This window comes from Aethalodelphis obliquidens, unplaced genomic scaffold (assembly GCF_003676395.1).
Source record: "Aethalodelphis obliquidens isolate GAN/ISIS:26980383/991018 unplaced genomic scaffold, ASM367639v1 scaffold70, whole genome shotgun sequence".
NCBI classification, from domain to species: domain Eukaryota; kingdom Metazoa; phylum Chordata; class Mammalia; order Artiodactyla; family Delphinidae; genus Aethalodelphis; species Aethalodelphis obliquidens.
The window spans coordinates 3,667,115-3,679,271 of record NW_020838014.1 but is presented as its reverse complement, the minus strand read 5'-3'; the positions used below and the strand labels follow the sequence as shown (position 1 = coordinate 3,679,271).

Here is a 12,157-nt window from a genome sequence, read left to right as displayed (position 1 = left end):
ATCTCTCGTCCCCAGGATCCCCTACTGGCGGGCACCTCCGCCTGGCCAGAGCAGGTGCGGGGCTGGGGCCGGGAAGGGTTGGAGTAGGGGAAAGGATTTGGAGTGGGTGACTCAGGAGTCCGGGAGGAGGGGCTAAGAATTCAAGAAGCCTGTGTTAGAGCAGCTCGGCGCTCCGGCACAGCAGAGAGCGCTGGGAGCCGGAGGGGAGCGCAGCGGTGAGTCAGGCTGCCCCGAGCCCAGCCCGAGAGGGGCGCAGCGCGGGCACGGGCGCGGGCCGGCGTGGCTGGGCTCCTGGGGAGAGTATGCATGGATCCCGGTCTGGCGAGATCTCCGGGCACCCGCCGAGGCTTCCGCGGGCTGAAGTGCGGCCATGAGAGGAGCGTCCCCAGTGGGTGCGGGAGCGCGGGAGCCTCGGCGGGCGGGCGAGTTGTGGGGAGCAGCGCTCTCTCAGGTCGTGGAGTTCCCGATCTCCCGATGGCCCGAAGTCCGGGAGGCAACCCTGGCGCCTGCAGTCGCCGCGCGGCGGTACCGGGGACTAGCTAGACGGAGACAGCGCGCAAGTGAGGGAGAGCGAAAGAGCGTGGCGAGAGGGATGCGCGGGCTGCGAGCGCTCTGGGGCCGCAGGAGTGGTGGTCTGCGCCGCGGAGGGCTAGTGCACGGCGCGCGCGGGCTGGGGTGTGCGCCGAGTCCCGCGCGAGCGCTACGCTGTCCCCAGGTAAGGGGACGAGTTGGGCAGGGGGCTCTGGACCTGGTGCAGGGAATGGAGCAAGGGTCTCTGGGCTCCTCCGCGGGTCGCTGGAGGGCTGGGAGTCTCGAGTGAGGGCCCCAGGGGTTGATAGGGGAAGCCTGCTCGCCAAGGGACCTCCATGGAAGGTCCTGCTACGTGGGTCTCACGCCTCACCTCCAGCTATCTGCCGCCAGGTGTGGGAGAAGCTGGCATGGAGGGGTGGGGCGGGCAGCGCCTTGGGTCCAAGCGACAAAGACCCAGGGGAGGGAGAGGACTTGGGGTCAAGGAGCGGCATCTTTGAGCCATCGGAAACAAGCAGCTTCATTCTGATTACAACTCTCCTTTCTCTTTCCAAAAAAAAACCCCAAAACCAAAAAACCTCTGAGATTCTCATGGAAGGTGTATTCTGCTTGAACTTTCTCTTCTCTTGTGACTTGAGAGATTAAAAAAGAGCCTGCTTGCTAGGCTGGTTTTTCCAAGTTGTTCCAGGTTGGAAGTTGTAACAGTTTGTAGGATAATTTACGGGTGTTTCATGCATTAAAGTGTATTACTGCAAAGCCTTTGGGCGCTATGGGTATTAAGGAAAACTCAGTGCACGTTCCCAGCTGGAAACCAAAATAGGGCTCTCCTGGGTATCTCTGCCCCCTCTGTCTTCTGAGGCCAACGGAAGTCCTGGAGAAAAGGCACTTGATTAATTGTCTTGGTTCCATCCTCTGGGCGCACCCATTGCCAGCCAGCCCCCCCTCCCCCCACACGCGCACGGCCAGCTGCATTCTTAAATTCAGAAATGGAAGTGGAGGGCCCACCAGTATCTCCTCCCCAGGGTCTTCAAACTCTTGAAGCTGTCAGTTAAGTCTGCTGGAGGGGACTATTTCTCCCTCTCAGAGCATATAGAAAGGCAGCAGCCATTGGGCCCTGCCAGCTCTTCTTGTGCAGTGTTTACAATTTGCTATCGAATGTCTGAAACGTTCCCCTTCTGAAGAGCTACTGAAGAAAGACTACATTAGATGTGGAAGATGTCTCTTCTGTGGAAGAAGTTGTATGTCAGTCTGGGCAACCCAAATGTCAATCCACTATGGGCCATGTTCCCAGAGGTTCAGAGGCAGCTGAGGACCGGGGGTGCGGGGTGAGTGAGAGTGGTCTGGGGGCTGAGACTGGCCCTGCTGGTGTGGACTCACAGAGGAAATGAACTCTCCTCATACTTGGGTCGCCGAAGGGGTTTGGGGTCAACTCCTCCCCCATACACTTTTCCCAGTGTTTTTGTGCAGGTGGGACAAAGGGCAGTCTCGAAGGGAAAAATGTTAGGAGGCACCACGAATGGGAAACCAAGGTCTCTGGGGCCCAGGGACACATGTTTTGACATGACTGTAGGAGTACCTCGGAAGATTTTACAGCCAGCTGCTGGGGCCACGCCATCCCTGGACAGCCATCTTACCCCAGAGCAGCCCAGACCCACTAGAGAACTGGAAAATTGGGTCTCCTCAGGGCAGCCTGGCGACCCTTTCCATACCCTTAACCTTTGTCAAGGAGTGAGGTTCCCACCTTCTCCTATCACCCACCACACGTCTCTCCCACCCAGAGGGCCAGAGAGAGCAAGGGATGAGGCTTCACACTCTCCTCTTCCATGGAGAAATCTGTGCGGTGGCCAGGAAGGGGGCCCCAGCTGCCGACATCAGCGGGGAGGGTAGGGCATGGCAGGGCAAGGCTGGAGCCCGAGGGAAGTTTCTCAACATTACTGAGATTAAACTGATGAGAAAATCGCACAACTTTACTTTTAAGTGAGTGCTGAGTACTACTGCTGCACATTCGTGGAGTGCCTTATTTCAGTGGCAACTGCACTGGAGCCGCAGGAAAACTACTCTCTGCTCCCAGCAGGCAGTGGAAAGTTCGCTGAGGACTCATATATAGTCTCTATATATCTCTGAGCAGATAACTCATGTCCCCAGAAGGCTTCTCTTTCTTTGACTGGCACCTCTGATCTTGCAAACCATCAGCTACACTGACAGCTCCCAGGCTCAGCCGGTCCTGAGAAATCAACTCTGGGATGGACCAGTTTCACAGAACAGCATATGGTGGGCTCTAGTAAGTAAATGGAGATGAAAGACCCTTCCCCAACCCTTTACTAGGGATCTTGCTTCCTGGCAGTGGGGAGACCGTTAACATCCTAACTCCAAATAGCAGTAAAATCGGGGTGGCCCTGAGGCAGAAATGCAGCTGGAGAAGCTGAGGCTTTGAGGTCATTGACCTTTTGGTTGGTCGTGCACAAGGATGGAATTGTCACCGTTTAAGCTGAGATGATAGACCTTGAGCCGCAAAATTTGGCCAAGACGAGAATAATGAAAACATACAATAAAAAAGCATCGTAGATTTTTTCATTACTCTTCTATGGGTTACTTTCCATGTTTTGGAGGAGTTTCTATAGGTTATTGGCTTCAATAGGAATCACACTGAAATGATCTCTTGATATCTTTCTCCTGTATTTTGAGGAAACTTCCCGTGGTAGTTTCCTGAATTGTAAGACAGGAGGGAAAGTAGCTTTGTGACCTTGAGCAAGTCACTAAACTTCCCAGCCCTCACTCTCCCAATCTATAGGACAAGGGTAGTGGGTTAACAGTGTTTCTCAATGGGGCTATTGGCATTTGGGGATGATTCTGGGTTGAGAATGACCTATTTATGTAATGCAGGAAGTTTAGTATCCCTACCTCCCCTACTAAAATGACAGAAATGGTGGCAACCCCAAATCCCCTCCCCCCATATATGGCTAAATGCTTATTACAAGGATAATACTGCTCCCGGTTGAGAAGTCCCTTGGCAATTACCAATAAGGGCTTTTCTTTCAGGCCCTATGTTCGGGTCATCTATTATTTAATCATTGAATTGGGGCTTCAGAGGACCAGCCCTGGGCTTCATCCTCCAGGAGCCAGCATATCAGGCTCCAGGAAGCCACCGGCAGGGCTGTGGTCCCGCTGGGCACCATCCTTTGCTTTTGTCAGTGGAGTGTGACTACAAATGACCCACGTGAAAAGAAAACCAGAAAGAGTGGGGAGGAGGGATGGGTGGTATTAGAGCGTGGCAGCTTCTTTCTCTGCCATATGCTATTAAAAACACAGGCAGACTGCCTGCCCCGGGTGTCCACAGCACTGGGAGGAAATCCTTCTCTCCTTTACTAAACGGATCACACTCTGGCACCGGGAGGTCCCTGCTCTGAATGAGAGAACAAGGAAGCAGAAACCTCCCCAGCACGGACAGCACTTCCTACAACATGGGCACATGTTGATATCAAATTAATACAACAGTGCCCAAGCTGTGAGAATCAATGGGAATCAATAATGTGACATTTGATTGAAAAAGCAGGCTAGCAATGCTACGCTGGAGGGATGGTGCTCGTAGCCCTGGGTTTATTCTCACTCATCCTTTCCTCTGCCCCAAGGTCTCACTGGAGGACCAAAAATAGGACCATTTGGTTATTCATAGTGCAAATGGCTAAAACGAACAATGACTTTGGAGGATATAATTGCTTGCTACTCACCCCCAAGCAGTAGAAGAGAGAAAACTACCAAAGCAGTAGAACTGGCAGAGTTTGAATTTGATTCCTAATGAGGCCCCAAAAAACGGACACTGGAGACTTAAGGAGATTCCCAAATGAGGCTGAGACCGGTCTGATGATGCAATCCGGCAAGTGGGACTAGCAACAAGGCCTTTTGAATTGCCAGGTTTGGCCAGCCTCACACACGGAGCGTCTTTTTATTAGTGGTAGTATGAGTCAGTCAGACAGTCAGGGTTTCCCTGAAAATTCCCCACTGGGGTAAGCAGACGGAGATGTTTTGGCATTGCCCGTGGGGGCCTCTGCAGGTGGAGAGCTCTGCCAGTGGAACGATCTAGCTCCGACGTCAGTGGGAATGAATGGCCCAAGCTTCCCACAGAAGCTATTCCACATCGAGGGCAGTTACAATCCACTACTACTGGAATCGTCTCCCAATAGCCACAAAGTATTTGTTGTTTGGTACAGATGGGCTGATTTTCCCATTTCCTTTGGCTGTTCCTTCGGTAGCCAGGGTTGGTGGAATATATCATCTGTCTGCATGCGGCACGCTGTTCCTGAGTGAGCCCAGGGAGGGCCGTGTGCTGGAAGCCATGAGAGCTCAGCCCGGGTTGGGGGAGGGAGGTCCTGTCTCTGCCTCCCATCACTGTGGATCTGATGTGTGGTTAAAGTGACTTGCGTTTCTCACTTGTCCAGTCTGGAGAAGTGCCGTCCCATGTCTGGACCTGACCAGGCCCGGCTTGGAGGTCAATCACCTCATCCTTGTCAGTAACCATACGCTGAACTCCCACATTGTATGAGAGACGCCGAGAGAGGCAGGCTCCCTTTGGGTTGTGGTTTCGAAGGAAGGAGCAGTCGTGCTGGGCTCTAACGGCCTGCAGGCGGCTGGACTAGGTGAGCAGGGAGGAAGTTGAGCACCAGGAGACCAGAGATGCAGGAGGGCGTCTCTTGTACCCAATGTTCCTCTTCTGTGAAACAGAGAGAACAGTAGGACCTACTCTGTTGGGCTGTTGTGCACATCAAGTGGGATGATACTGATGGGACACCAGCACAGGCCTGGCGCACAGTTGAGCAGGCACTCAACAAACACGAGTTCCCTTCGCTCATGTTCTCCCTCCGTGGTACTGATCTGAGGGAGTCCTCCCTTTATGCTTTTCACTTCAGATTGGACAACATCATCTTTGCATTTTTTATGCCTCTGTATGTGTAAAGCTTTGCTGCACTAGGAGAAGAAATCTTTCTGGAAGCACTGAAGCTTCTCTAGGAACTTACCCACCTATATTTTGACCTTCTGTAATTAACATTCTCATTTTGATGGAATTTGAAGCAAACATTTCACCTTCCGAACTACCTTGGCCTCACAATATCTGAGTAAAAGGAAACTCATGCATTTCCTCCTGCAATTTTCTTTCAGAGGCAAACTTCTCCTCAGACTTGTATCTCAGAGATGTTATGTAATGCTCTCTAAATAAGGCATTTCTTGCGAATGGCCATTTGTACTGGCAGCTTTAGGAGTGTTTCAGTTCCTTACCCCGCAGAGCCAACTCCTCCTCCAACAACTTGTTTCCTCAGGATTTTATGTATCTTATCAAGTTTACAAGAGAAGGAAGAGGAGGAGGTGAATTTCTCTATGGCAGCCAGGCGGGCATTTGCGCTCTCCCACCCCAAGGGTCAGTGGCTGGCCAGCTGTTGCTTAATAGCGTATAACCTGTGGTTAAAGGGGGAACAGTCCTCACCCCCGGGGAGGCAGGCTCACTGGACATCAGGTCACTGGACTGATTTTCCTTCTCTCAATTAGCATCTTGATTAATATGCTAACCAGGGGCCTGGGCACTGTGGAGAATCATAATAAATATAAATGACGGTCCTGCCCAAGGAGCTGGCTCTAGAGCGAACATTTAAATGGCTTCAGAGAGGCTCATCAGATAACGTAAATGAGGTAAGGCCATGAGCCAATGGGGCCTGCAGTAAACTAGAGAGGTTATGCCCATCAGAAGGGGACAGGCCGTCTGTTGCTTTGCAGGTTTGTAGGTCTAATGTGGCCAGATCTTCCAACTTTTCCAAAAGAGTCAAAACTTTGAGTTTGAATGTATAGTGTCTTCACTTTTCAAAACATCTGCGCAGACCAAACAAAATCTGTCTGCAGCTTCTTTTGTCTTGTCATCTAGAGAACACACTTGGAGCAATTGAGACCAGTATCAAAATGGAAACTAGTTGAAGAAGTGCGAGCTGTGTGGCTCTCAGAGAGGTCTGAATGGCGCGGTGCTTTCTCCAGAGGCTTCCTGAGGGAGGGGATGTCCTGCGGGCGGGTAGGATTGTATAAAAGCAGCCCTGGCACAAAATAGAACTACCTTCAGAGGCAAGCTTTGCCTCTCGTTGCCTCTATAACAACATTACTTAATCCCTCTAAGCTTCAGTTTCCTCATCTGTAAAAGGGACTCATAATGCTGATCTCGGGGGACGGTTGCAAGGATGACAGGAGGGAGGGCTGGAAAGCCCTTACTTAGCCAAGAGCCTGGAACACTGGCAGTGCCCAGCGAGCCTGAGTCCTGTCTTAATGCTGGGTGGGTGGGGTTTAGCCAGTCCAGAGCGCATTAAAGGGCCAGAGGCACGAAGAAGGGCCCTTCACTGAGCTTTGTGAACAGTTGCTTTTTGAGGACTTGAGCCTTAACTGCTTTTCCTGCCCCAAGAGAAGGACAGAAGGTATAGGCTATTTTGCTCCCCTCCCCACCTCTTCCTGCTTCTCCCCACTGCCTGAGACCCTGTGCCCGCCTGCTCTGTCAGAATGCCACCCTTTAAAAACCTGACCTGGGCCAACAGCAGAAAAACACAACTCGACTCCATAAGAAGGAAAAGTACTCCGGGAGGCTGTATAGACACGCACGGCAAATATTCAAGGAATTCTTAGGAATAAAAAAAAAAAATTCATAAATCTGGATTTTTGCATGAGGCCATCACAGGAACATGTTTTCTCAATTAGCATACACATTGCTTGGAGTGAAGTCACTGAGTCCGCGGCTCCTCAGGCTGACTTGTGCCGAAGCCACCTGATCTGGACCTCACTTTCCATGATCTAAATCTGATCCAGCCGACCCTGTCCCTGCCCTTAGCTGCCGAAACAAAATCACCCCCAAATCCTAAACCAGGGTGGAGACATACACACCGCACTGCAAAGCAGTCTAATTTCAGATCCTGGGTGTACTCACCCAGAAATGAGAAAGACAACACTCTTCTTGATGGTGGAGTGATAGAGCCTCAGCAACCCCTCGCATTGTTCTTCTCCTCGGGCGTTTATTGTTAGATGGTGACTGCACTGCCCTGTCAGATCAGATGTGTCCTTTAGGTTCTGAAGGCAGAGAAAATTGTTTCTTTTGCAAAAGCATGCATCAACTGCTTAAAATATTACTAGCCGGTGCCTGAGATCAGCGATGACGTTTTCTGGATGGTTTCCTGGACTGATTCTTTTCCAAGTGAATGGCTTTGTCAGATATTTGTCATTTCTGAAATATTTGATTAATGATGTCCCCTCATCAGAGGGATGGTCCAGGGCGCATAATTAGCAGCCTGCCTCCAAAGCAAAGATGCTGCCCAGCGTCCAACAAGATCAAGCAGGAAGTTGACCAACATTTCAAATGTTACCCTGCCCTAGAGTAAAGGAAAGAAAAATGGTTTTCAAACTACAGACCCATTAGGAGGATGCGAAATCAAGTAGTACGACTCTCTCTCTCTCTTTTTTTTTTTTAAAGAAAAAAGTAGAGTAAATTTTTAAAAGTCAATATGCGTTGCATGGAGAAAGGGAAGGTATTCATAAAACTTTTATTTTAGTTGTATATACATTTACACAATATGTGTGCATACCGGATCACGATGGAAATGTATTTTTTCACTGTGAGTCATGGTTTAAAAAGTTTAAAAGCTACTGGCACAGACAACAGCGTTGTACAGGAAAGGGCATCGCTCTGAAGCCAGGCAAACTTGGGGTTAAATCCCAGCTCTGTGATTCCTAGTTGTGTGATCTTGGGTAACTTAAGTAAGGATCAGTGGCCTCATCTGTAAGGTCAGACTAATTGCTCCCTCATAGGGCTGTTGTGTAGATTAAGTGACTAAGATAAAGTGCCTGGTACTGTGCCTGCCACCAAGGAGGCCTCAGGAAGCAAGAGCCACTGGCATCACCTGTCTTCTCCTTCCCCCCCCCGCCCCCGCCTCCTCTTCCTTCTTTATCTTCTTCTTTGAGACTAATCAACCTCATCAGAACCGTGACTTCCCTAGAGGTTTCTATCCCTGAGGTTGGCTGCTTCTCTGGCCAACCCAGCGAAGAAACAACAGCAATCATATCTCACCTTTGTCCCTACCTTTCTCTACCGTCTTTCCCTATTTCACGTTTGCATAGCCATCTTTCTGTGATTCTGTTCCCCAGACATGATCATGACAGTTATTGTCCAAGGGGCCCAAGACATCCCCCTCCCTGTCACTAAGAACCATCAGAGGGGTATCCCAGCCTTCCCAGGCCTTGTGACCGGGATGAATGCTTTGGTCCTAATGTGGTGGTATAGTGACTCTGTATGGAGCTTCTGTTCCCACAAATCACATCCTTCCTCCTCAGTATATTTTTGTAAGGGCAACAGGGCTAAGATACCATTAAAATGTTGACATTGTCAAATTCTTAAGAAGTTCCTGCCCAGAGCAGAGAGCCTAACATTTTCTCGTGAGCGAGGCTCCAGGCGGCCCCAATGTGGAGGGTTTCAGTTTCTCTCCTGGTATAAACAGCCTAGAGGCTCCTGGCCTGGGCCCTGGAGCTGACAGCTTCAGGTAAACCAAACCCTAATCCTGACTCCGGTCCTCAACCTGGCCCTAATGTGTCACTGACCCCAGACCACCCCTTTCCAGCTGGAAGTGAGGAAGACTGACCCACACCAGGGGCCACAAAGATGATATGCCCCAGTTTTCCTGAGAGCCTGGCTAACGCAGCCCCTGAAGACAGGATCAGGGATGACAAACTGCCGCCTCTTTGTTCAGACGGAAGCTTCACCTTTCTCCCTCCTGTTTCCCGTGCTCGCCTGGGGCTCATTCCAACTCTTTTCTTGTAAAATGCCCTCCCCCTGGGCCCCATTTTCACCACTCACATTCAAAGAGGATTATTAGTGACATCTCCTCAAATACTGAATTCCTATCCAGACCAAAGGTTTAAAGCTCCTTTCCAGGCAGTTAAGACATCTCTATTTGAGGTTGCAGGGCAGGGGGCCTAAGGGGAGAAGGCAGACGTGGATCTGGTGTAATTTTCATCTCTGTAAGAGTCTCCGTGCTTTTCCACCACTCATCCCACTATTCCCTGTAAAACTAATGTCACCAGGCCAGTTGCACATTTTAAATAACATTTATAGCAGAAGAGACACATTTGTGACATCATACCCAGCCCCTTTCTCCTTAAGCAGGTGGGTTATATTGAGCCAAGCGCCGGGAGCTTGACTGGACCATAAGCAAAGCAGTTAAGAGGCTGTTTAAATCCATCACTGTTGCACCTGGGTTTTTTGTTTTGTTTTGTTTTGTTTTGAAGAAAAAGTGAATGCTGACTTAACATTTTCTGTGCCCAAAAGGGGGGTAAGAAAAAAGCATATTTCCACCCTTTCTGAAACTTGCAATGACAAATGGAATCAATTGTCCCAGAACATGACATACCACCAAGAATATTTCTTATGCATGAAACGAATTACCTTTCTTTTCATCTGGGTTCAAGGGTATTGTGTCTGTCCTCTCACGGGGAAAGTGTGAACACTTAGAAATGTTTTCATTTTCTTTTTCAGGAGGTCAGACACCAAAGCCTGACTCCAGATTTCATGCCCATGTGTCAGCATCTCTGTATCTTGGAAATGAAAGAAAATATTTAGGGAGTGGGGCTTTTAAGTATTATTTTGATTTTTTCTAAAAAAGAGTGGGACAGAAAGTAGAAGGCTTAATAAAGCAACAAATATGTTTCAAAGATTATTTTTAAAGCACCTTTATGATTAAGGGGAAAGAAAGGAATTTTAAGTTGGCACAGTGTACAGAATGTCCTCCTTCTACCCATTTCCACTTCTTAAATGATTATGGACCTACTGCAGAATTCGGACTGGCAATACTTGTGCTTGGGAAAATTTCACAAACCTGTCTGAGGCTTATTTCTTTTATGGATTGGGAAAGTTGTTATGTAAGAAAGAAAAATGGTTAAGTCAGATATAGGTTATTTATTTCAACTCAGTACTACTGAGAGCTAGGAAACTGAGGATTTATTTCTGGCTCAGCTTCTTCCTAGCTGTGTAACTTGGGCAAATCACAGAACCCCTCTGAGCCTCTGTTTCTTAATCAGTAAAATGAGAATAATAATATTGCCCCTGCATTACCAGATGGGGCTGCTGCCTTGAATATGGCTGCCAGCTGGGAAGATACCTTGACTGTAGGTATAAGAGGTAAGACGTGAGAGCCCTGGACAAGGACCATGAGACTCCTGGCGCCAGTGCTGGCTCTGCCCTTAGTTGGGTGAGGAACCTTGACAGTCACTTACCCTGCATGAGCCATCCCAGCTCCCATCTGCCCGTCTCAGATGCAGTAGCAGATGTGAAGGCACTTCAAGCCTAGGCAGAAACAAGCTGTTCCCACCATGGTGGGAACGGAGGCCTGTGCCAGGCACTGAGTGGGCCCCTGCGAGACTGAGGCCAAGGGTGCCGTGGAAAAAGTGTGAACGTGGAATCAGCCTCTCCAGGGCTCCAGGCCCAGGAGTGGCGTTGAAAAACACATGTGATCGAGGGCAAATTACTGCAGCTCTCTGATTTCCAGTTTCCTCAGCTGTGATATGGAACTAGTAGCACTTACTTCTTAGCGCAAAGATTAAACAAGGTGACCCCTGCCAAGTCCTTGGGTTGTCCAAAACCCAGTTTTATAGTGGTCCTTGGTGTTGATCACAAATGAGCGCCCAAGGGGCTCCCCGCTTAGGCAGTGAGCTGGCTGAGGACAGTCCACGGTGGATGAGGTTGCCAGGCCACGATGCCTCGGGGATGAGAAGCTCTCCTAATGTCCCCTCTCTCTCACTGACCCTCTTCTCTGTCTCCTTTGCTGGCTTTTCCTTCTTCTGACCTCTAAATATTGGAGTGCCTGGAGCTCAGTCCAGGGTCCTTTCTTTCCCCCAGGCATTAAAGGTGAGCTACGCCTTCTGGATGTCTATTTCCAATCTGGACTCTCCCCTGGGCTCCAGGCTCTTCTGTTCTACTGTCATGGCCACTTGGAGATCTAATGGACATCTCAAGTTGAGAATTGTTGACCCCTGAACTACTTTTCTCTGAGTCTTATTTTAGTCTTCCCCATTTTAGACAATGACATCATTATTCCCAGTTGCTCAGACCCCAAATCTAGAAATCATCCTTGACTGGACCTTCCTCATCACCTTTTATATTCAATCCACCAGCAAGTCTCACTGGTTTCCAAATAAGTTCTGAACCCAGTCCCTTCTCAGCATCCCACTACTGCCTCTTAGTCCCAACCACTATCACCTCTCAGCCAGACGACACAGGGACCTCCTCCTGGATTCCCTGCCTCCACTCTTGTTTCCCACAGCCTTTTAACCCAACAGCAGTCACACTGCCCTTTTAAAGATGTAAATCATGTCACGTTACTTCTTAGCTCTCAACCCTCCAATTACACAGAGAATAAAATCCATACCCTTGCCATGGCCTCATTTCAATGGTTCCTAACCCAGTGGACATTTGGCAACATCATACATTTTTGATTGTCACACGTGGAGGGGGCCGGGGGTGGGGTGATACCAGCATCTAGTTGGTGGAGTCTGGGATGCAGATAAACATCCTGCAGTGCACAGGACAGCCCTCAACAACGAAGAATTATCTGGCTCAAAATGTCAG

The 12,157-nt window shown here is 49.6% G+C and overlaps 1 protein-coding gene and 1 long non-coding RNA gene across 2 annotated transcripts in view; one reads left to right on the top strand and one right to left on the bottom strand.

Moving 5' to 3' along the window:
* The first annotated feature begins 222 nt into the window (after nucleotides 1-222).
* NGF (nerve growth factor) overlaps nucleotides 223-12,157 on the top strand; it is a 50,467-nt gene continuing 38,532 nt past the window's right edge. Inside the window, exon 1 of the mRNA XM_027090970.1 lies at nucleotides 223-715. The gene's annotated coding sequence lies outside the window, so the exon portion shown is untranslated. The remainder of the gene's footprint in view (nucleotides 716-12,157) is intronic.
* LOC113611678 (uncharacterized) lies at nucleotides 723-12,034 on the bottom strand. Its single transcript, XR_003429545.1, has 3 exons — nucleotides 9,980-12,034; nucleotides 7,475-7,614; nucleotides 723-1,399 (listed from the first exon to the last, which is right to left on the bottom strand). It is a non-coding gene; the product is annotated as an uncharacterized LOC113611678 (long non-coding RNA).